General features: G+C 43.3%; 1 long non-coding RNA gene across 1 annotated transcript in view; it reads right to left on the bottom strand.

Moving 5' to 3' along the window:
* The window catches only part of LOC103694361 (uncharacterized), a 130253-nt gene that overhangs the window by 6136 nt on the left and 99672 nt on the right, over positions 1-24445 (bottom strand). Inside the window, exon 3 of the long non-coding RNA XR_015644269.1 lies at positions 14854-14916. This is a non-coding gene — a long non-coding RNA (uncharacterized LOC103694361). The remainder of the gene's footprint in view (positions 1-14853; positions 14917-24445) is intronic.

Here is a 24445-nt window from a genome sequence, read left to right as displayed (position 1 = left end):
CGTGCTAATGAGGTATCTAGATGGGCTGCCCTGAGAGTTTAGCCAATAAGCTTCCCTTCCTAGACATTCCTTCCTACAAAAGATATTTAATCTCTGGTCCTCCCTGAGTAAATTGTACACACTATTTTCATCATGAATAAACAGTTTAAACAATCAAGGACTGTCTCTCCACACTTGATCTTAGCCAAAAGGCCGAGAAGCGATGGACTGTCTCTCTCATCAAGAACTGCCATGGGGAGAAGCCTGAGCCCCACTGTCTAAGTCTCCCATAGAAGGTCCCTCGGGCACTCATCCCCGAGCTAAGCTGGAGTCACCACCATGGCAACCCGCCCCGCGCTCATCGCTGGCGTACAGGGGCCGTTCTAACTCCTCATGGTTCAAGCAACACCGGAGCTTGGATACCCCAGCCTTGGCCTCAGCCTGCACTCTTTCTCACCTGTGCAGAGACTCCTATCTTAGGCTGCCTTCCACCTCCCCTGAGCAGGTATTGGCATTCCAGGAGCCCAGTACCACCATGGTAGAGAGAAAGGAATGTAGAATAGCACCCTTGCGTTTCCTCTTCCCCAGAGGTGTTCACACACTCCAGCCAGCAGCGAGGTGAAACACTGAACTGCAATCATCAGGGACCCTACTGGCAGGAGAAATAGCCTGCAAGGACTGTGGAGGATGAGGAAGAAAGCAGTCATTTTGGAAGTTCACCGTCTTTGTTACCTAGTCATGAGGCCCCTCCCTGTCTATTTGCTTATCAAGGAGTCTGTCTAACTCCTGCTCCCACACTAAACTTCCTGCACCTCTATGATCTAGAGTTTTCCTTATCAATTTTAACACAGTCTGGTGCTACTTGGAGCTACACTGCCGTCTCACTTAGGTTCCTTAGAACCCACCCCCCAGGAGATAGATCCAAACACCAAAATGGTGTATATGACGAGCCTACACCCATGCTTTTGGATGTGTCCTGTCTTTCCTTCTGAGTGTTTTTCTCGCAACCTTTGTTTTACGTCTAAACTAAAATATCTTGATTGAATGCCAACTCTGCTTTACACTGGCTAATCTTGAGATTCTTTGCAGTATTAAAGCTACAAATCCTAATTTAGCTTTAGTTGAAGTCCCTGTCTTAGAGTTACTATTGATATGCTAGAACACCATAACCAAAAGCAACTTGGGAAGGATAGGGTTCATTTAGCTCACATTTCTATATAGCAGTTTATCATCGAAAGCAAAAGTGAGGGCAGGAACTCACATAGGGCAGGAATCTGGAGGCAGGAGCTGATAGAGAAACCATGGAGGGGTGCTGCATACTGGCTTGCTCTCCATGGCCTGCTTACCTCACCTTCTTAAAGAATTCAGGAAGGTCAGCCCACCGTTAATGGGGTGGACCTCCCCCTTCAACACTAGTTTTAAAAATGCTCTACAAGCTTATGGGCAGATAGCCTGATCTCTCTTTGTTTTTGTTTTTGTTTTTGTTCTGTTTTTCGAGACAGGGTTTCTTTATGTAGCTCTAGCTATCCTGGAATTTGCTCCATAGACCAGGCTTGCCCCAATCTCATAGAGATCCAACTGACTCTGCCTACCAAGCCATGGGATCAAAGGTATGTGCCACCACCAACTGGCCTGGCAATCCTGCATGCCAATTTTATGGAAGATTTTTCTTACTTTGAGATTTCAGATGGTTTCAGTTTGTGTCAAGGTGACAAAAACTATGCAGCACAGTCCTTAAAAGATTAATGGAATCCCTAAAACTGCTACAGGTGGCAGTGGGGACCTGTGTCTCCTGCCTTTGTGCCTCTAGACACTGATAGATCACAGAGGATCCTATTCTGAGTCCTTGGTGGGTTATCTCTAAAAAGAATAGTCTTACTGTATATGCAGACTCTACAAAGGAGGGTATGCTCTCCACTGACAGGAAACCCATGGAAACCTCTTTTCTGAGGAAGAGAAAGAAGCTTGCATGACTGACTGATGGTGACATGAAATATGACCCTTTTTGGTTGTTGGCTGATACTGTTATGTCCAGCAAATCCTAACTCGGCATCTCCTCACAAAGCTCCACTGGCTTATGCACCAGCTGCTGCCTGAGAGATCAGCTCACTTTGCAAAGCTGGGGCCACATCCAAGGCCTATTCCAAAGGTACACCTGGGGATTCACGGTGGCAGCTTCCTAAACTTTAAAATTAAGCTCTAGTTTTCTCTGGTTGAATCTTTTTTGTGTTTTCTTGTTACTGAATGCTCCTTTGAAACCGAAAGTATTGATATATTCAACCCTACAGGGAAATCAATAAAAACTTTAATCACAAAATTAAATAAAAACCAAAGCTACTGACATTATATGGTAACATTCACCAAGGCAACAACTTGAAGTTTTATGATCCCCCTGTGGCTGGCCTTATTATTTGTAGGAAAATCAATAACATCTTTGGAGTAATTTGGGATGTATCTTGTCATCATAGAAAACAAGTTCTGGGTAGACTTTACAAGGAAGTAAGAAGGGATCATCGGATGTATTTGCCCACACAGAAAGTGATAATTCCTACACAGCAGAAAAAAATGCAACCCATGTGGCCCCAAATAGCATCTATGATATTTCAAAATGGAACACCATCCAAGGTCTTGCCAGTGCTCTCTGCTACTCAACTGACATCATGGACCTTTCCCCCAAACAACTAAAGCTTGAGGTAATGCTACCCACACCTCCTGGGACATTTGGAAATTGCATCCATTTGTCATATGACCTTTGAGATATATAGCAACCAAAGGTTCTACTTTACATTTGAGGCACCTTTTCAAGTTATAAGATCATAATTTCATAACATCTAACCTCTTTGTGACACTGGAAGGCTTCCGTAGAGACCCTGAAGGATGTAGTCATAGTTTCTTTCCTACCTTCAGTAGAAGCACATACTCAGCAGCATGTGGATGTGAATGGTCTTTTATCTTTGTGAGGCACACATTTTCCACTTCTAATGAATTATTAGTCTGGAGGCTCCTCATGTCTCCAATAATAGTGTCTGTGTGGTCAGCCACAGAGCGTAAAGTGGAACTACCAGAAGTTTAGCCATCACGGGCTTCCCAGATAGGAATGTAGTAATGAGCTTTAAGGGAACCCTGAGTTGCAACATGGGCTCATTAGAATCTAAGCCAGTACACTTTAGGATTCTGTGTTAGATCATGGCTTCCTCAGGGCTTAGTGGTGCTCACTCAGAACAGAAAGCAGAACCAGACAATGGGAATGATTGTACATCAGGACTTCGTGTGGGGAACTGTCAGGAGATAAAACCAAAACAGTCTTCAGGAGCAAGGTTAGTACTGCTAGACTCTAATTATTATCCCTCAGTCAACACAGGAGCAGGGCTTAGAATTCAGTTACAGTACTTACAGCAAGAGACGAAAACCACCACTGGAAGGCACTATCCCTGGGATGTAGTAAAGGTAGCCACACAGAGTGGCAGATGTCATCAGTGTGCTGAATGTCTTTACTGTCTAGCATAGGTAGTGTTAGTCAGTAAGCCACCTCCAGAGACTACCATGAGATGCTGACGGAGAGACTGCATGGAATATTTCTTTGTCAGTAAGAGCTAAGAGACTGAGGGGTCAATTAGATTTATATAGATGTTCATGTCAATACTGCAAGGCATCATGCTTCTGTCGTGTACTCTGCATAAGAAACGTGCTTGATTAAATAATGGATGGACTCTTCAACCTAAACTCTAGTGGTTGCCTCTTCCAGAAGGTTCTCCATATTCTACCAATAACAGCTTTAATATCCTCCAACTCACAGCCTATATTCAGGTATATCTAGCCTTTTGCCATGTCAATAGGATTTTTTTTTTTATCTTCGGTTTCCACTTGAGAACCATACAATGGAGCTTAAACAACACTGAAAAACTCTGATAATGCTTTAAGTAAATTTAATTTTTGTGTTGGGCAGCATTCATGCTGGCTTGGGTGTGCATGCTGCTACAGTCCTCGGTGTGGGTATAGTTCATCTTCTTTTGTGACCAGCTACCTTCCAGAAAGCTTACCTAGTGATCTCTTCCCCGTTTTCAATCCATTTCATACATTAAACAGTAAAAGCCACCAACGAAAATTCTTCATAGGAATTTCTATCACCAGACTAGCAAACTCTCGCAGAGGCTGTATCACATGGAGCACTGATATGCTCGTGTCTTATATAAAAACGAAATCTGTGTGATTCAAACAAATGACTAGTGGTTTCCGGGTCTGTCTTCCAGAAGACTATGTGGGGAAACTGTGCTTTATTTGTATATTCATATTTCAATGTGTCTCGGCCTACCAATGGTTCTCAGTCAGTTACTGATGAGTGAGTGGATGAATCAATCCATCAATAGCCTAGACAAGAGAACGGGAATGTCTCTTGGGCAAGACTGCTCAAGCTGGGTTCTCGACAATAAAGAAGTTGTGTGACCTGGCAACAACCTCTCCATCTGACAGAACTATAAACAGTACACATTTCTCTGGATAATCTATTTCCTCAATAAAAACATGGCCTCACTGACAGATAAACACACTATTTTATGCCCCAGCTGACTGACTTTTTTCTCTTAGGTTAGCAGTCTCATAGTGCCTCCCAGAAAGGGACCAGCCTGCTGTGTCACTCTTTCATCTGGTCTTTACATGTGCTCTATTGACAACAAAGGCCAGAACATTCCAACTGAGGATGCTGAGTTTATACATGCCTGCATAGCCTCACACAGGGTAGTCTGGCTGCTGGCTTCTTTTCTTCCCAGAGAATTCACCCAATTGAGCCGTGATACTCTCTTGCCATGCCAAAGTCCGCAAGCAGTGTCTGAGAGGAGTTTTGGGCGTTTCTAGAATCAGGTGAAAGACTTCTCAGGGAATGACAAAAGTTCTGGAGCAGAATTTCCACAGTGAGCAGGGTGGAAGACCTCACAGTTAAGAGCAGCAATCTTGGCTGGAGAGATGGCTCAGCGGTTAAAAGCACTGACTGCTTTTCCAGAAGCTCCTGAGTTCAATTCCCAGCAACCACATGGTGGCTCACAAACATCTGTAATGGGATCAGACGCCCTCTTCTGGTGTGTCTGAAGATAGCTGCAGTGTACTCACATCCATAAAATAAATAAATCTTAAAAAAAAAAATGAGCAGCAATCTTTAGAGAGAATATCTTTAGAGAGAATATCCATAGAAAGGCCAGCAGGAGAAGCCATTTGAGGACTATCTGGGGCTGGGGCTGGGGCTGGGGCTGGGGCTGGGGCTGGGGCTGGGGCTGGGACTGGGGCTGGGGCTGGGGCTGGGACTGGGACTAGGCTGGCACTTGAGTGACAGAGTGTTTTCCTAGCTCTTGTGGCTTCTAACCCGGCTCTGTAAATCTTGTCATAAACAAACAAACTGATAAAAATTTGGGGGCTAAAAATAATGGTGCTATGGCTCAGTGGTAAAAGTAGGCTTCATTAAGTGTGGGTTTAATCATCAGACCCATCAATATAATGGAAAGATGACATAAAGGAGTTGGACAGAATGAAATAATGTCCACAACTCTAGCAACCCTTCGGTAAGTGTCCGAGGTAAACACTCTTTGGGGTTTTATTTTCTTCTAGTTGAGGAAATAATCAGTCATTGACTTTCCCAACTGCTGAGCCATCTCTCCAGCCCTAGCCATTGACTTTCAATGCTGACATCCATGCAGTTTTCATGTTTTAACAACTGTGTGTTCACATCATAAGCACAAAGATCCTCTCAGTCTGAAGCTGGCCACCATCTTGGGAAGAGCCAGAGGGTTTGTCCCATGTATTACAGGAAAGTAACCTTGGATTGTGTTCCTGGGGCTCAGAGGCAAAATGAGTTCAACTTACATTTCAGGGTCACCATGCTGGGGCTCACAATGACAGCTTGAAAGACAGTGTTGAGGTCGGGCACGAGCACTTCACACGCAGCCAGTTGACCTGCACTTGACCTCACCCTGGGTAGATTTCCACCAGGACTTAAGGATCAGCTTGGCTGTTGATTTGCACAGCTGTAGGTAAGTTGAACAATAAGCTTCTAAAGCTACGTCAAAGTTTCAAGCAGAGCCTAGGAGGTGAGTTCTGCTTGGAGAGCAGGTGCCATCACTTCTCTCTGCCTCTCTGCATGATTAGTTCAGAGCCTGAGGACAATGGAGAGTCTGCCCCACACTGTAGCTTTCATCTGATAGGGATGATTTAACAATGTGCCCATCTATCTCCTGATTCTTCAGACTTTACCACCTGCCCCAGGGTTCATCTGTGTCTTGATTGATGAGCATTATGGTGTTTAGTGCCGGTGTCCCATTCCATTTAGCTCTGGGAGTGCAAGTCTTTATATGGGGAACCCTGATTACCTGCCCTAGCTCCTGCAGTTCTTACCATTAACTCAATGCTGTTGCAAAGCCAACACTCTTTGCACTGAGTCACAATCAAGTGTTTCCTCTGAGCACAGACTGATATCCTGAGAAGGAATGAGAGTACTTTGACTGTCTCCTATCACACAGATCATGGCTTCCTGGCACAATGTAATTCACCCTCTCCATTTAGTTGGGGCATCTTGTACTTCCCTTTGCTCAACAGTTTTCAAATCTTCATTGAATGTTCAGAGAGCTTGGGGAAGAGGCTCAAAATTCCTTCTCCACTTCTTGCTGGATTAGGGCACAGGGTATATTCATGCCTACAAAAAAATCTATTTCACATATACAAGTTCTCTTGAGAAAGGCCATTATATCCTCCATGAATATCTAACAAATCCCTGAATATAGTCTCAGATCTCAAAACATCTCATAGAAATCTCCCAGATCTAAAAAGCCACTATCAGCTTTTGTTTCTTTTCTTTCAAAAAATTTGTTTCTGTGTGTGCGTACATGTATTCATGCTCAGCCACATGAAAGTACATGTGTTCTTGTTCAGCTTTGTGTATGTACATGTGTTCTTGTTCAGCTACATGTATGTGTTTATACATGTGAGTGTATATGTGTGTGTGATCATTTTTGTGTATGTAAGGTAGGGGCAGAGGGCAACCTCGGGAATCATTACTTAGGTGCTGCTGGGAGTCATTACTTAGGTGTTGTCTACCCTTTTTGTTCCTTTCCTTTCCTTTCCTTTCCTTTCCTTTCCTTTCCTTTTCGAAACAGGTTCTCTCACTGACTGAACTGAAACTTGACAAGTAGGATGGGCTGGTCAGCAAACAAGTCTTAAAAACCCTTCTGTCTCCATCTTTTCAGTGGTGGAATTAACGGGTGCCTCCTTAGCGCAGTAGGCAGCGCGTCAGTCTCATAATCTGAAGGTCCTGAGTTCAGTGGTGGAATTATCTTACCATGCCCCGATTCTTTTACACAGATTTCGGTCATAGAATTCAGACACCCATGCTTTTAACAAAGCACTTTGTCAACTCATCTATTTTATTTTATGGAAAATGATAATGAAATAAAAGTTAGAGTGGGGCAAATATTTCTTTCTTATTTTGAGACCGGCTCTTAAATGGCACAGGTAGACATACACCTCATTATGTAACTGACACTGACCTTGAAATTCTGATCCTCCTGCCTCTACCTCCCAAATGCTGAATTACCACTGTGAAACACCACATAAGTTTTATGTGATGCTGGCGATCCAATCCAGGGCCTCCTGAGTACCAGGCAGACACCTTGTCACATTAGCTACATCCTCATCCCCAGTGAACAGTTTGTAAACATTGGTCAGTCATGGAAATGGCCCAGTCAGCAAAAACAGCAAAGAGGGGCACCATCTGCTTACCTGACATAGTACAGGGGGATGGGGTGGGGGTGGGATAAGGCTCTGCAGGTACCTCTTCAGTAGAATAAAGCTTCCCTTCCCGGAGAGCAATGTCAAGTCGTATAAAAAATGTTTCAATACGGGGAGTCCTACACCTCCTCTATTTGTGACTCTTTCACCTCGGGACTTGCCTGGGGACCCTAAATATAAACATGTAAGGTGTGGATTAACTCTAGGAATGAAGATGCTCTATGACCTTTCATATCAAATGTTCGACCAAAAGTTAATTCTTTACCTGTAGGATGATGTCATTATGCAGGTGAAGGCAGGTACAAGATAGAATGAGGCCTGACATTGGGCGAGAAAAAAGGATGGGTGGGAGAAAAGTTTTAGAGGAGGAGGAGACTGGAGGAGAGAGGGCAGATGAGAGAACATGGAGGCAGATGTTAAGCTCTCTCTCTCTACACACCTGCAGGTTGTTATGGATATTCTTAAGGGATGGATGTGTACAGGGCTTTGTATGTATGCCTAGATGAGCAAATTATATCTTATCAATTGGATCAGAGGTTATTGTATTATGTGTTCTTTCATGTGGTGATTTAATTGAGTTCAAGAGAGTGTGTGGCGGCTGGACACGCTGGGCCGCCATGGTGTATGGTGTATGTCTGCATGGTGGCAACCTGTCTTGGGAACTAGATGGGTAGAGAGATTATTGTCAGGCTCAGAGAGTAGCCATCGGCAATGTGATATGGGATGGAACAAAATGGGTGAGACGCTTTGCTGACTGAGATGAAGATATCTAACAGATGTCTTGTGGCACTACGGTGACGGATCTAGTGCAGGATAAAAGAAATCCAGTTTTTAACTTTACTGAACATTTACCTAAATATGGATGAGCACGTCCATCTTGATCCTGTGCAAATATACTGGTCAATGAGTAATTGTGTTTTAAAGCATCTACTTGGAGGATGTTTTATAGCTGTAGATACATACGAATCAAACATTTACTAATAATAAACCATAAAGGGATTTATTTTAAAATCATTCTTTTGCATACAAACAATTTTGCCATTCATTACAGGTGAAAGCCTATTTGCATATGACCGAGATGGATGTGCTCATTCATATTTCGGTAAAGAATTAACTTTCGGTTGAGCGTCTGATACTAAAGGCCACGGAGCATCTTCATTTCTAGAGTTAATCCACACTTGGATTCTGTAATCAGCAAAGTGGAGGAAGGCAGCCTCACATAAAGATGCATGGTGGTGGGCATGTGCTTAGGGCTATTCAGAAATCAATGGGAATTCAGCCCTAACCCCCAGCCAAAACTCAATGCATGATGCTAATTTTAAGTGAACCAATTCAGCAACCAAAACAGTGAATTTTAAAATCAAACAGTAGGCCACAGTACAACCCAGAGATATACTCATGTGACACACGCTGAGGGATGACAGTAGGAAAATATTTAAAATATTTCTGCAATTAAATCATTAGCTTTTATAAGAGCATGAAGCTTTCTTTATTCGGTGGGTTTTTTCCCTTTAGAGTACTGGGGACTGAACTCAGGATATCACACCTGCTAGACAATTGCCCTGTCACTGAGCCACGTTCCCAGACCCCCCATGAGAGAGCTTTATACATACAGTAAAAGCACGGCAGTCTGTAACATGCAATAGTCTCGAATATTAGCAGAGCTGTTTCAGGCAGCATTTTCTGGCTCTGTACTATGTGGCCCCATGTACAGGGCGCATTATGTTCAGAACTACGGTCACAGGAAAGTCGTGAGATGCAACGAGAGTGTGTGTTGCCAGAGAGACCCAGGTTCCTTACATTGAATTTTGAATTGGTTTTTAGTCATTGTGAGTTCAGAAATGTTTTATAACGCCAACTATTTTGCAAGCCCTAAATTCAGTTACTACATGGGGTCATGGCTCCATGTGTGTGTGCTTGCGCATGTGCTCCCGTGTAGAGTTAGAGGACAATGTTGACCACAGCACTGTATTTTTTGAGATATGGTCTCTTATTAGTGTGGACCTCACCAAGGAGCCTAGGCTTAGGAGGCCAGTAAGCTTCAAAAATGCACCTGCTCCATTCCCTCAGCATTGGGATTACAAGGGCATGCTACCATGCCTATTTTTATTGTTGTTGTTTGTTTGTTTACATGGCTTCTGAGATTGAATTTAGGTCCTTATGCCTTGTGCCAGGGCTAGCACTTTAGTGACTGAGTCATCACCCAAGCATGGCCAGTGAGTAAGTATGTTTTAAAACATCTACGTGGTTATATTTTCATACAGCCTATAGTAGAAACACCCTCTCGAGCTGAAATAACATTTAAGAGTAAGGCTTTGGACAGTGTATAAATGTAGAATAAGTCATATAAATGCATGGAGTTTTATGCATCTGAGTTCTCGGCATGCAGAACATTATAGTTTCAGGACAATATTTTATGTATCTTGGAAATGCTTGCAGTGCTGGACCTGGATTTTGATTTTCTGAAGACTTCATTTTTTTTTTTTTTTTTTTTTTTTTAGAAGTTGGGAGGTTCATGCATATGGGAGGGCCACAGTAGTTCTCAGGTGATGAGAAGTCTCCAAGAGTACAGAGAAACACTCAGGCTTTTAACAGTTTATCATGAGCTTGAAGAAGCTACATGAGATTGAGGTGCCCGCATAAAGCACCAGAGGCTTTGGCCTCCAAAGAACAGAAGTTAAGGCCTTAGAAATGATCCTCACAGGTGCTTGTGGGAGAGGACTGAGTTTGGATCCCCAGCACTGCACACTTCTGTGCATGCATACATACAGACACACACATGTTGGAACATACACTCTGAGGAATCATTGCTACAACCAATACATCTAGTGCCTCAGGGATAACAGAGCCTGTCAGAAGTGCCTGACTTCAGCACAATTCGGAAGCACTTGTACTATGTACTTCCCATGTTCTCTGTGTGCTTCTTTCCCAGGTTTCCCACGTGCTTGCCCAGCAAGCAATAAGACTGAAGTCCGTTTCCTCCTAAGTTCTGAGGCCTTCAGGACTCATTCTCCTTCCGTTCTCTGCTCTCCCTCTCACCCCAGGACTAACTCCTTAGATGGAGCGACACTGATGCTTCTATGTCTCATACTCTCCTGGCTTGTCCTCCTTAGCCATGTTCATGAAACCGGGTCTCCTCCAAGGGCTGCTTGACTTCCTATGAGCAAACCCGATTGCAGGCATGCTAAATGCTGAGACAGCAACAGGGCAAACTGGGACCATAAATTACATCCCATAACAGCATACGGATGACTTTCTCTTTTGTATGACCTTCTTTTTTCACTCGGAGGAGGTCATTCTGAATCCGAGGTCAACGTTACCATTATCACTAAGAGCTGGTCATGCTCCCAGAGCAGGCAGCAGCCTTTCCCGCTCAGCATAACTCAAAAGGACATCCTGACTTGGAGCAGGGTGAACAGCAGTGGAATGCCTTCCTGCTTTCAAATGTATTCAATTTACACTTCTGGATTTTTTTTTTTTTTTGGACTAATAGAGGTCCTCAGGGGACTTGTTTTAATGAAGGAATAAGAATGATTTGTAATTCAGGCATTAATTGCCTATATGTAAATAGATGTTTCTGAAGTGCTTAAGGGTCTGTTTGAATCCAGTTTGTTCTCTTTAAACCTTGGCCTGAAATTTAATTTGCATTCACAATTTACTCCCAACTCCCTTTTATTTCATAGATAGCACAAAGGTGTATTTCAGCTAACTAATCTATCCCTAAGTTCCAAATTTCTGTAATTTTAATTTTATTTTTTTTAATCAGAATTGCTTGCTGGCTTTGAATCCTAGGGTATCTGGTATCTGGATTTATTATGACTAATGCTGCGTTTTTAAGGCACGTATAAAATATGCAGTTTACTGCCCTTGCTTCGGGATGCTAAGTTTAGCTAAGGCTGCAGAGATAAAAATCTACATAAATAAATGCATAAATAAATAAAATCTACAAGGCTTCCTGGAATTACCATTTGCCTGAAACAATAGTTTCGAGCAATGATTCTAATTAGCCAACATTCCTCTGGCTCTGTTAGGCAGTTTTATAGATGTTTCCATTTGCAAAAACTTGTTCACAACACACATCCATCTTACAAGAACACATGTGCATATGTGTGTGCCAGTGTGTGCCCATGTGCCTGTGAGTGTGCACATGCGTGCACACACACACACACACACACACACACACACACGAGCGCTCATAAGCATAAGCATGTGTGTGCTTTTTTTTTATTCCTCTGGCTTCAGTATTTGTAACATTTCCCTAAAACCAGACATTAAATATGGGTTCAGCAAGGCCTGGCTGACATTCCAAGCATATATCATGGTGGAAGTCATACAGGGCTCTCCTTAAGAGATCTGGTTGCTGATAAATCTGTAATCCTTTTCATAACATTTCTAAGCATTGAAAATTATGGATTCAAGATCCACAAAAGACACAGGATGCAAATCCCAATAGCGATGAGGTGATATTTTGCAGGTGGCCCCCTTTTAGTCTTGGGAAAGGGTTGACTCTTCCTGTAGCTCTTCCAAACAGCTGGCGAAATCCAACCCACTGTCAATCAGACTCCAGTGGTGGAGGTCAGCTGGAACATCTGGCCAGCCTGCCTTACTGAAGCATGGCCTCACACCCTGCTTTTTCCTGCACATGTTTGCCCTTTAGGAAGTATTCTATTTATCCCACCAGTTGCAAGTCAGTATGGCCTCCAGAACAGGGACGGGGTCTGGACCTCTTCTCAGAATCCGTCTCAGTTCCATGAACAATGGCCCAGCAGAAAGCATTCTCCCTGACTGTGATTAACAATGATTGTCTCTCTCTTTTTTGGAGTTATAGCTTTTATTAAATCTCCTGAGAGCAAAGATTAAGCCATGAACTTGTAGGAATTTTCTTTTACAGGGTGAGCGAATGACAGCACCATATCAATTAATGTTGCCGTGTTATCCAGCACATGAAAAACGGATGGCACCAGTGCTCTGTTCAATGGTTGTCTGTTACCCATGAGGCTGGGGATGGCACTCCTCTGGTGGAGGGCTCTCTTAGTGTGCAGGAACCTCTGATTCCCATCACATCACAATCAACAGGGCGATGTGAAGCACACTGTCATCTCAGCACTGCAGAGGTGGAGGTAGAAGGGTGGGAAGTTCAAGGTCATCCTCAACTGTACAACTAGTGTAGGGCCAGCCTGGGATATCTCAGCTATATAGTCAGTATAGGGCCAGCCTGGAACATCTGGGACTTTTCTAGAAGGAAGGAAGGAAGGAAGGAAGGAAGGAAGGAAGGAAGGGAGGGAGGGAGGGAGGGAGGGAGGGAGGGAGGGAAGGAAGGAAGAAAGGAAGGAAAGAAGGAAGGAAGGAAGGAAAAAGTCAAGGGTACAGGAAGATGATTTCCCATTGTGCAGTCTCTTCTGGTGTCAAGGAAAAGGCAGCCCCTGTGTGAGCAATGGCTGGGCTACTCAGGATCTGAAGGCCTTCTAAAGATGTAAATTTATGTTTGTTTTGGAGAAGTACCTGCAGATGTTGATGCTGGCCTGTCTTATAAGGACTTTTGTTTTGGAACTGCTTTGAATCTGAAGCAAATTGTGCTGGAATTCTAGTCAGATATCTCTCTCTCTCTCTCTCTCTCTCTCTCTCTCTCTCTCTCTCTCTCTCTCCCCCTCTCTCCCTCTCTCCCTCTCTCCCTCTTTCCCTCTCCCTCTCCCTCTCTCTCCCTCACTCCCTTCCTTCCCTCCCTTCCCTCCCTCTCTCATGCTTTCCAGCATTTCCTGTCTCCAGTCAGGATCCAGCAATGAGCACAGAGCTTCTTGTGGTGTTTTACATTGTTTGGACAAAGTTCCATAATAAACCTGGGATGCATTCAAGACAATGAAAAACAGAGCCGAGTAATCACTGAGGAAAAGACTGGCCTGACTTCTGACACCCCCCCAACCCCCACTGAAAGAATATGAAAGCTATAGTCATTTATTTTACTGGCAGGTCACTGGAGAAGGGGAGCTTATTGAAAGGCAAAGATCTGAGCTTCAGCGCTCCCACTCTTACTGAGGTTAATTTGAAAGAATGTTTTGTCTCATATTAAAAACAGATAAGAATAACTTCTAAAACTCTTCCAACCATTACAGAAGTATTTCAGGGTTCTATTGCTTCCTTCTGCCAATGACTGGAAACTAGAACTGTTCTTACTTGGATCTTCTGTACGTGTGTTTGTGTGTGCACAGTGTGTTTGCATGTACACACAAGTGAGTGAAAACCGGAGTGCAAGTAAACATAGAGACCAGAGGATGGCATTACTCCTCAGATGCTATCTACTTTTTTGTGGTGGTAGGGTCTCTCACTGGGAGTCTCACCAAGCTGGGAGGCCAATGAGCTCTAGATATCTGCCACACACACACACCCAAATTCCAGCTCTGGCATTATAAGAATATATAACAATTCCCAGCTTTCCACGTGGGTTCTAAGGACTGAACTCAGGTCCTTACACACACAGAGCCAAGCCCATCACTGACCGCCATCTCTGTAGCCCAGTGTCTTGGCATCTTCATTAGGGTTTCTATTGCTATGATAAAACACTATGACTTAAAGCAATTTCAGAAGGAAAGGATTTGTTTCAGCTTGTTCTTCCAGATCACAGCCCATCATGAAAGAAAGGGCAAAAAGTAAAGGCAGAAACCTGGAGGCAGGAACTAGAGCAGAAGTCATGGAGGAATGCTGATTTCTGGCTTGCTCCTTTTGGTTTCCTCAGCTTGCTGTCTTAGACAAGCCTGGACCACCTTCCCACGGTTGACCTCACCCACAATGGGACCCTCCCATAACAATCATTAATCAAGAAAATGCTTGACATCTTTGTCTATAAGCCAATCTTATTTTCTCAATTAAGAGTCCCTCTTCCCAAATAGCTTTCTTCCCAAATGACTCTAGCTTGTGTACAGTTGACAAAATACTAATCTAGACACATGGTTCTTGATCTTAAGTCAGAACACTCATTATACATGAAGACACCATGATTAAGCAGTTTTACCTTAGTGCTAATATTAATATCAGGGAAGCAGATACCAAGGAAATTAGTTACAAACACATTATCTCTAGTCGACACTTTTGCTGATCTAGGAGAATTCATACCTTTTGTCCTTTGAATGATGAGCAAATCTTAAGCTATTTCCTTTGAATAATTTTTTTTGTCATCTATAAAGAGAAAAAAAGGTTAGATTTGTAAAGTGTTTGCCCCACAGGCTTAAGTTCCATCCTCGGCACCCATGTAAATAGCTGATAATCCAAAAACGGAATGCAGAGAGACACATGCATCCCTGAGGCTCACTGGCCAGTCAGTCTAGCAGATTTTGTGAGCCTTGGGATACAGTGACAAACTCTGACTCAAGAAAACAAAAGATAGACAGTTCCTGAGGAATAATGCCAGCAGTTGTCCTCTGGGTTCCACGTGCCTATGGTCATACATATACATACAACCACAGCTACATGAGCGTTCACACACTCGTGACATGAACACACACACACACACACACACACACACACACACACACACACACCACCCTGATCCCATCACTTGGCTTTCAGGGAACAAGGCATGCTTGTCCCTGTCTTTCTGTCTTTGACTTTGAGTTTCTGTCTGCCTGAAACATCTCCGCTATTACACTAAAGTGACTTACATGGATTATTTTCTCCAAACAAATTCTCAAAGGAAAGAACTCTGCATGGTATCTCACAGAACAGGTAGAAAAACATTTTTTGGAAAACATATAGCTTTAATGTGTTTTCCTTCAGTTTACACAGTCACCCAACGAAGATAACGAGAAACTGATCGTTCATCAAAGAGAGCAAGAGCCAAGCCATTCAACAAAGAGAACGGGAGTTAAGTCACTGAAGAGGGTGGAAAGCCAGTTACTGGATGAATAAAGAGGGAAGCTAACCATATAATGAAATGAGAGGGAGGATAATCGTTCAGTGAAGAGAGAAGAAAGCTAATCATTTGGGGAGGGAGGAAAAACCATTTAATGAAGATAGAGGGAGGAAAATTACTCAATGAAGTAAATGAGAGGTTAACCATTCATTAAAGAGAGTAGGAAGCTAACCACTCAATGGAGAGAGAGAGAGAGAGAGAGAGAGAGAGAGAGAGAGAGAGAGAGAGAGAGGGCAATCATTAAATGAAGAAAGAGTCTAACTATTCAATGAAGAGAAGGAGAGGGCAACCAATCAATGAAGAGAAGAATAACCACTGAGTGTAGAGAGAGGGATGTTAACCACTTAGTGAAGAAATGGAAGGCTAACTATTCAGTGAAGACTGAGAGAAAGGCTAAGCATTCAATGAGAAGAGGGGTAAGTTAAGCATTCACCTAACAGAGAGGAGATGTAACCAGTCAATGAAGAGAGAGGGGAGGTCACTCAATCAGTGAAAGAAGGCAGGGGATGGGGAACCAATCAGTGAATGAATCAAGAGGGAGGCCAAGCAGTCAATGAAGAAAGAGGAATGTTAACCATTAAGTGAAGAGAGAGTAAAACTAACCATTTAATGAAGCGAGGGGGGGGGGGCTACCTGTAATGATATAGACAAGCCTACTCTTCATTCAGTGAAGAAATCGGGAAGCTAACCATTCATTGAAATAGGAAAATTAAGTGTTTGATTTTAATCATTGGATTTTAAGTTCGTTGCAAGGCACTGGGGCTGTGGCTCTGTAGAAGAGTACATTGCCTAGTGCCTATGAAACACGGTGTTCAATCATGGTGTTCAGTCTCTTCCTACCTTTAAAAACAGTTGTTATTCATATACCTATGGGAATTCACACAAACTCATCCAAATACACCCTCTCTCGCTTCTAGTCTTTCTTCATTATTCTGGCTTTTAAGGTTTCCATAGTCCTTTATTCTTACCTTTGTTCTGTCTTTCTCTGTGTTCCCATTTTGAAATGTTTACATATACAAGTCAGACACGCAACACCCACAGAACATAGGACTTCATGTCAGCAGCAACAGGGTCTATTCCCAGAGAAGATCATGCATGCGGATGATTGTCACTTAATAGATATACATCATGTGGTCTCTATCTAAGACATACCATGCTTCCCTTATTGCAGAACTATGCCTCTTCACTGGTCTTAGAATCATCTGAAATCTCTAAGCCAGTAGGAATGCAGTGGTATGAAAGTCTCAGCCCTACCCTAGAAACATTTTAGGGGTGACCAACATCTGTAAGCAGGAGAATTTGAGAAAAAGAAATTATCCTGAAACGAGTGAGCCTCCCCAGTCTCTAAGGAGGGTCCTCAGAAAACAAATTCTGCCCCAAGACTGTGGTAACGATTATTATCTGCATCCTGTCAGTTTACCCTAAAAATCAGAGACCCGCCTGTCTCCATGTCAACAGACAAGAGTAGACATGTGTACACATATATGTGTCTTCACTGTTCATTTCCTCTGGCAGTCTCAGACTCTGGTGTTCCACTGTCCCCTATAGCAGTGGTGCAGGGAATGGGACATAGTCCAGGAATTCAGGAAGTCTGGACTTTCCTGTCACCTGTGTCTCCTTATTAGAGTTGTCATCAGCAATGTGTTTGGCCTGGCCATTTCCCACAGGTCATTCCTGCTTTAAGATTCCCAGGCCCAGAAAATTGAGCCTAGGGCCTCCCCTTCCAGACCATGGTTCACGTCCTCTCATCACAATCTAATAGCTTGAGTGAGCGTCGCAGATTATATTATCCAAGTTTATTGTTTATTTTTTAAGTGCAAATATAAATTCTCAGTTCATATTCCATTTCTTTTTCCTAAACCGGGCATATACATCTGTGGGATTTGGTGAGTATGTCAGCAGACTCTCAGAACCCTTGGTAAGCTCTGCCAAGAACAGCTTCAACAACACAAAACTGGGGTAGGGTGGGAGGGGCTGGGGAATTTGTCCAAAGCCTTGAAATGCTAGCAGAAAATTGATCAAAGCCAAGATGAGTTTCACCCAGCTCTTTTAACGAGCTGCTAATATCGTAGTGGCATTCTTGTCAGGATAATTTGTCACGCATGTCCCTGTGTGGGCTCAAGTCCTTTCATAGTCATCATCCCTAACTAGTGACAGAGGCAACTTGTCTGAAGCAAACCTCTGAGGATGGTGAAGGCCGAGTGTGGGAGGTGAGAGTGAGGCTCAGCCAATGGCTGCTGACAGTCATCTGAGCCCACTCCACCCCCAGATCACACAAACACAACCTCCGCCAGCTCTACCTTTGTTCAACACATGGTGTCTTCAGTTACATTTGTGTGATTGCCACAAACATGCCCACTGCCTCAAAGATGCTCCTAGCGGGGGGAAAAAAAGTCATCTTCTAAAAAACAATATGTTGTCAACACCAGCTCCAGACCAATAAAATACCATGAAAAGTCAGATTCTTCATTGAAAGAGCAGAATGGTGACCCCTCAGCTAGGGCAGAGTGCACTTGGGCACAGTGACAGCTTGTAACCCAAGAGGGCCTAGAGCCCCAGCACTAGCCACGGGCTGTGTAGTTCTCATCAGGAGTTCATCCATCACACCAGGACTCATTCAAGTGGCATTTAGACTATGCCATCTCCTGTCACTAGAGTGTTACAAAGGCTCCTTTCTTTCCCTCTACTTTTAACGTAAGGACACCAACAAAACATCTGTTGTGGGTAAAGAAGACAAAAGATGAGACAGAATTCTAGGTGCTGTGGGCATCAAAGATGGAGACAATGATCATGTCATGATCTAGGTTAACACTAGGTCTCTTCTGTGTGAGTTACGCAGCCCGAGGAGAGGAAACATTATGGACTCCTTAACAACATACCACATTGTGAAGAAACTGTACTGGGTTTTTAAGAGACACTTCTCAATTATTGGGGCTGGTGGTTGGTTCAGTTGCTAAAAATGTTTTCTTCGAAAGCATAAAAGCCTGAGTTCAATTTCCAAAACCCACAGAAAAACAGACATGGTGCGTGCACTTTTAATCCCACTATAGATCTCTGGGGTTCACTGGTCAGCCCTCCTGGCCTACTTTGGTGAGTTCCAAGTCAGAAGGAGACCAGTCTCAGTTCCTGAATAACAGCAGGCAAAGCTAACCTCTGGCCTTCAAAAGTATAAACCCTATCACCCCCATACGGCATCATGCATCCATCCATACATACATAAGCACACACATACAGCTTATAGTCTTTTGAAATTTGGAATTATCTTAGGTACAATGCATGCCCTGCCCCAAATAACACTCATTATACTCATCCGGGAGATAGAAGCAGAACAGATTCAATGTCATTCCTGACTACACAGATAGTTTTGGGCTATCATGGTCTACCAGGGTTCCTGTCTTTAAACAAAGTAATGGTAAATGCCTTCACTTGAATATAAACAACTCCTCCAATGGAGCCACAACAGTAGAGCCAATTATGAATAGCAGGAGAGACGTAAGAGCCCTTATCATGGCTGAGGTACGCTCTGGGGTAGTGTCAGGCAGAGCATGTCTTCCCAGTGTTGCTTTCCAGAGCAGCTCCGTCTTAATTATTTAGACAATGTGCCTGACGAGCTCCAGAGACAGAAAGCAGAGCATCCTGTGCTGTGGTCCTCCCATGTCCTCCATTAGGAGTGTCTGCTTATCAACTTACTGCGCCTTCTGCTACTTTTTTGCTTTCTCCTAGTTCCAACGAGAAAGTTTGCTGTCTTAAGAGTTTGCAACCTCAAAGATCTGTGTATCCCCATGGCATACTGAGCTGCAGAGAAAGCAAGTCGAAATTAAAATGGCAAAAACAAACCGGGATGTAGAAACTGTCCTCATAGCCTCTCCTGGCTGTGATCCAGAGGTGCCCATTTTGCATATTTCCACAGTAAACTCCCTGAAGTGTACTCTGGCACCACTGGCTTTGTTAGGAAATGACCCCATTTCTCCTTTGAGTTCCAGAGAAGAGAGCCTGAAATGACCCAAGGGAGAGTATAATGGTCCCAGGAAGAACATTCAGAAGAATGAGGTTGCTCTGAGCTTATTTAAATTTCATCCCCTTCATAAAAATTTTGCATTACCTATTACTACCTGAGAATGCCTTTCCAGTTCTCTGAATTCCTCAGACCCTTACCATATATTGCCTGTTCTGATTTTGAACACATATCCCTTCACAGCTGTTGCCTGTTTAAACTTCTGCTTCCTCTGCTAAAGGTTCACCTTACACAATGTAGTTAATGGCCTGCAGTTCTCACACTTTGGGGGGTCACTGCAGAGCACCCAGAATACTGCATGCAGAACAAGCCAGAAACCCATAGATATTGGTTTAATTGTCCTAAGGGAATGAACGATCCAATTATTAACCTCAACCCAACAATGTCTTTTCTAAATAAAAGGGATGCACACTGGACACTAAACAAAGGGACTTTGGGGTGAATTTGACCAGGAGAGATTGTTTTAGTCAAATCCAGAGAATCGCAAGAGACTATAAATGTGCAGCACACAAACAAGAAAGCAAGCGTAGCTCGGCAGGGTGCTGGTGATGGTGGGATGTTAAGTAGAAGACTTCTGGGCGAGTGGGAGGCCGTGTTGTGAAATAGACCTACCTGAATTACTGAGGCATGACAGGAGACAGGCATTTAAATGGTGAAAAGTAAGCCCGAGCAGGCAAGTGGTTTTATAAAGCAACTCAATTCACGTTGATCAAAATGAAACTGACACACAGTGAAATATAACTATGTCTACAAGGGTTGTAGAGCTAGCTTAGTCAGTAAAGTACTTACCATCCTAGCAGGAGACTCTGAGTTTATCCCTGGAATCCATTTTAGTCATAGTAGTGAAGCTAGAAACAAGAAAATCCCTAGGGCTCAATGGATTGCCAATCTAGCCTAATGACCAATGAGACTAACCTTGTTTCAAGGGAGTCAAATGGTGTTCTTTAGGATGATACTCAAGTCTGTTCTCTGGCCTCAATATGCATATGCATACATATGCTGTCATGGTTCGAATTTGCTTGGCCCAGGGAGTGGCACTATTTGGAGGTGTGGCCTTGTTGGAGTAGGTTTGTCACAGTGGACATGGGCTTTAAGACCCTAATCCTAGCTTCCTAGAAGCCAGTGTTCTGCTAGCACACTTCAGACGAAGATGTAGAACTCTCAGCTCCTCCTGCACCATGCCTGCCTGGATGCTGCCATGCTCCTGACTTGATGATAATAGACTGACCCTCTGAACCTGTAAGCCAGCCTCAATTAAATGTTGTCCTTTATAAGAGTTGCCTTGGTCATTGTGTCTATTCACAGCAGTAAAACCCTAACTACATATGCATACATTAATAACAATGGTATTCCATTAGTTAGTAAATTTGACCATACATATGTATTTACCCAATACCCCAGTGAAGACATAGAACATGTCAGTGACCCCCAAGAAATTCCTGCTGTTCCTCCATAGTTTGTCTCAGAATGTTCCCATCCACTTCTAGACAATAACTGATGAGCATTTTCTGTAGACTATTCCAACTTTTCTAGTATACAGTGAGACTTGAATCACACAACATATGGAGTTGCATACATGCACGTATGTGTGCATATATGTTCAGCTTTGACTTCCTAGCGTTTCTAAAGTTGATTCACATTGCCTAGGCAATATCAGTAGTTTTTTTCTTCATGTAGGTGAATAGAACTTGCTGGAAGATGGCCTTTTCCTTCCAAGTACAGCATAATAACCCCACTACTATTTTGAAATAGATTACCTTAGCTTGGAAATCATGGTGAGTGAGCAAAACAGCACAGGAAGAGCCAGCAGAAAGATGGCAACATTGTTATTATTGATATTATTTCCTAGAAGGAGGACAACAAGACCCCAACTTGGGATTCCAGACATTGCTACCTCCTGTCTTCTCCCATAGGCAAGGGTTATGGAAGATGCTAGAGTATACAGGAAAAGGAAGTTAACCAAAAGTTGGGACTCCGTGATACAGCTTTGGTAAGGTTGTCACCCTTGATGGGTTGGAACTTTACAGTGATGCAGCTGGTTTGGGGTCACCTATGCTCCTGTAATACCTTTCCTTCTCTGTAAGCAAGCTCAATTATCACATTGGTTTACCAGGGTGAACTTTGGTCTGTCCTTGGTGTCCCATCTGGGGTGAATGCATAGTTGTTCATATCTTCCAGAAAAAGTAAACACAACCCAGACAGCCCCACTGTATGATTAGACCCTAAACAGAAACAGCCTAAGGATGTAAAAGGCTATTTTGGCTAATGGTTTCAAAGAGACTTCAGTGCCTCACCACTGGCGAGACACAGAAGCCTGGCAAATTCCCTGGTGGGTGTCCTGTTAGGAAGCAGAGAAATAAGGCCACAATTAGGATAGGTAGAACCTTTAAAGGCTACTTCAAAGCAACGGTGGATTTTCAGCAGCCAACCCTCACCCCTTAAAAGCTCCAGAACCTTCCAAGTGGTGTCACAAACTGGGACAAAGCCTTCAAAACACTGGCTGCTGAGCAGTGTTTTCACCTGCAGACTGTCATACTCTGTATGTGACAGGACTGGGTTTTGTTCATTCACAAAGGATAAGCAGTTGAGTGTTTTATTTTTGTGTTTGTTTTATTTCTCTACATGCCTAGAAATACAGAAAGTTGTTGCTGCACTTGTAACTTGAGTAATTATTGTCTCTACTTCAAGCATTCTAGAAGCCAACTATCTAAGCATGACTCCTCTCATTGGTACATGTTTGACCAACACTAACAACCATTAACCTTGTTTACTTAAGCACTTTTAAGTCGGCACCTGGTAGTTTCTCCTTCTGCTTTTAGTTTTCCTCTAGAACACTGGTTCTCAACCTTCCTAATGCTGTGACTCTTTAAACATTTCTCATGTGGAGGTGACCTCCCCATCAAACATAAAATTATTTTTTGTTGGTGCTTCGTAACATAATCTCGCTTCTGTTATGAATCAGTGTTTTTTACATTACATTTGTGTTTTCCAATGGTCTTAGGCAAACCCAGGCAAACTGGTCATTTGACCACCACCACCACCCCCAAAGGAACTGAGACCCACAGGTTGAGAAACACTGATCTAGAAGGAAGTATTAATGCTGAGGAATTTGTTGGCCATTTGTGCCTTTGTGTAAGGACCTGATGTTGTTATTAATATCAGATATCAGTTGTTAATAATACCAGATATCGGCCACACCAGTGGGGAAAGAGCACACCAAACCAACACCAACACCGTTCCATGTGGTGAGATTTTAATAAGATGAAGGGAGCAAGAGAATGAAGAGAAAAGAGGCCTAGGGGGCAGGGAATCTGCCTTTTATTTGGAATGTGATGTAAAGGTTCCCAGGTGGAGGTGCAAATTGAGCCAAAAAGTCTTTTAGGAATGTATGGCCATTGCCAAGGCAACAGTGACCAACCAGTGTCACTACTAAAGGCAATTCCTGATACCAACACCTGGTGCTTGACAAAAGCAACTTAAGGAGGGTTTATATTGACTGACAGTGCAGTCTGTCATAGCCGGGAAGGCATAGCAGCGGGATCTTGAAGTAGCTGGTTACACTGTCTCCACAGTCAGGAAATAGAGAGGTGAATGTTGGTGTTCAGCTGGTTAACTTCCTGTCCTCAGTCCAGGACTGCAGTCTATGAAGACTGCTGCCCATTTTAAGAATGGATCTTCCCAGCAAAGGATACTGTTAGGACAAAACGGCAACCAACAGATTGGGAAAAGATCTTTACCAATCCTACAACTGATAGAGGCCTCATATCCAAAATATACAAAGAACTCAAGAAGTTAGATGACAGGGAGGCAAATAACCCTATTAAAAAATGGGGTTCAGAGCTAAACAAATAATTCACAGCTGAGGAATGCTGAATGGCTGAGAAACACCTAAAGAAATGTTCAACATCTTTATAGTCATAAGGGAAATGCAAATCAAAACAACCCTGAGATTTCACCTCACACCAGTGAGAATGGCTAAGATCAAAAACTCAGGTGACAGCAGATGCTGGCGAGGATGTGGAGAAAGAGGAACACTCCTCCATTGTTGGAGGGATTGCAGACTGGTACAACCATTCTGGAAATCAGTCTGGAGGTTCCTCAGAAAATTGGACATTGAACTACCTGAGGACCCAGCTATACCTCTCTTGGGCATATACCCAAAAGATGCCCCAACATATAACAAAGACACGTGCTCCACTATGTTCATAGCAGCCTTATTTATAATAGCCAGAAGCTGGAAAGAACCCAGATGCCCTTCAACAGAGGAATGGATACAGAAAATGGAATACTACTCTGCTATCAAAAACAATGACTTTATGAAATTCACAGGCAAATGGATGGAACTGGAAAACATCATCCTGAGTGAGGTAACCCTATCACAGAAAAACACACATGGTATGCACTCATTGATAAGTGGCTATTAGCCCAAATGCTCAAATTACCCTAGATGCATAGAACACGTGAAACTCAAGAAGGATGACCAAAATGCAAATGCTTCACTCATTTAAAAGGGGAACAAGAATACCCTTGGGAGGGAATAGGGAGGCAAAGTTTAGGACAGAGGCTGAAGGAACACCCATTCAGAGCCTGCCCCACATGTGGCCCATACATATACAGCCACCAAACTAGATAAGATGGATGAAGCAAAGAAGTGCAGGCCGACAGGATCCCGATGTAGATCTCTTCTGTGAGACACAGCCAGAATACCGCAAATACAGAGGCGAATGCCAGCAGCAAACCACTGAACTGAGAATAGGATCCCCGTTGAAGGAATCAGAGAA

Source organism: Rattus norvegicus, chromosome 19 (assembly GCF_021556685.1).
Source record: "Rattus norvegicus strain SHRSP/BbbUtx chromosome 19, alternate assembly SHRSP_T2T, whole genome shotgun sequence".
NCBI lineage: Eukaryota > Metazoa > Chordata > Mammalia > Rodentia > Muridae > Rattus > Rattus norvegicus.
This window is presented reverse-complemented; position numbering and strand designations above follow the sequence as displayed.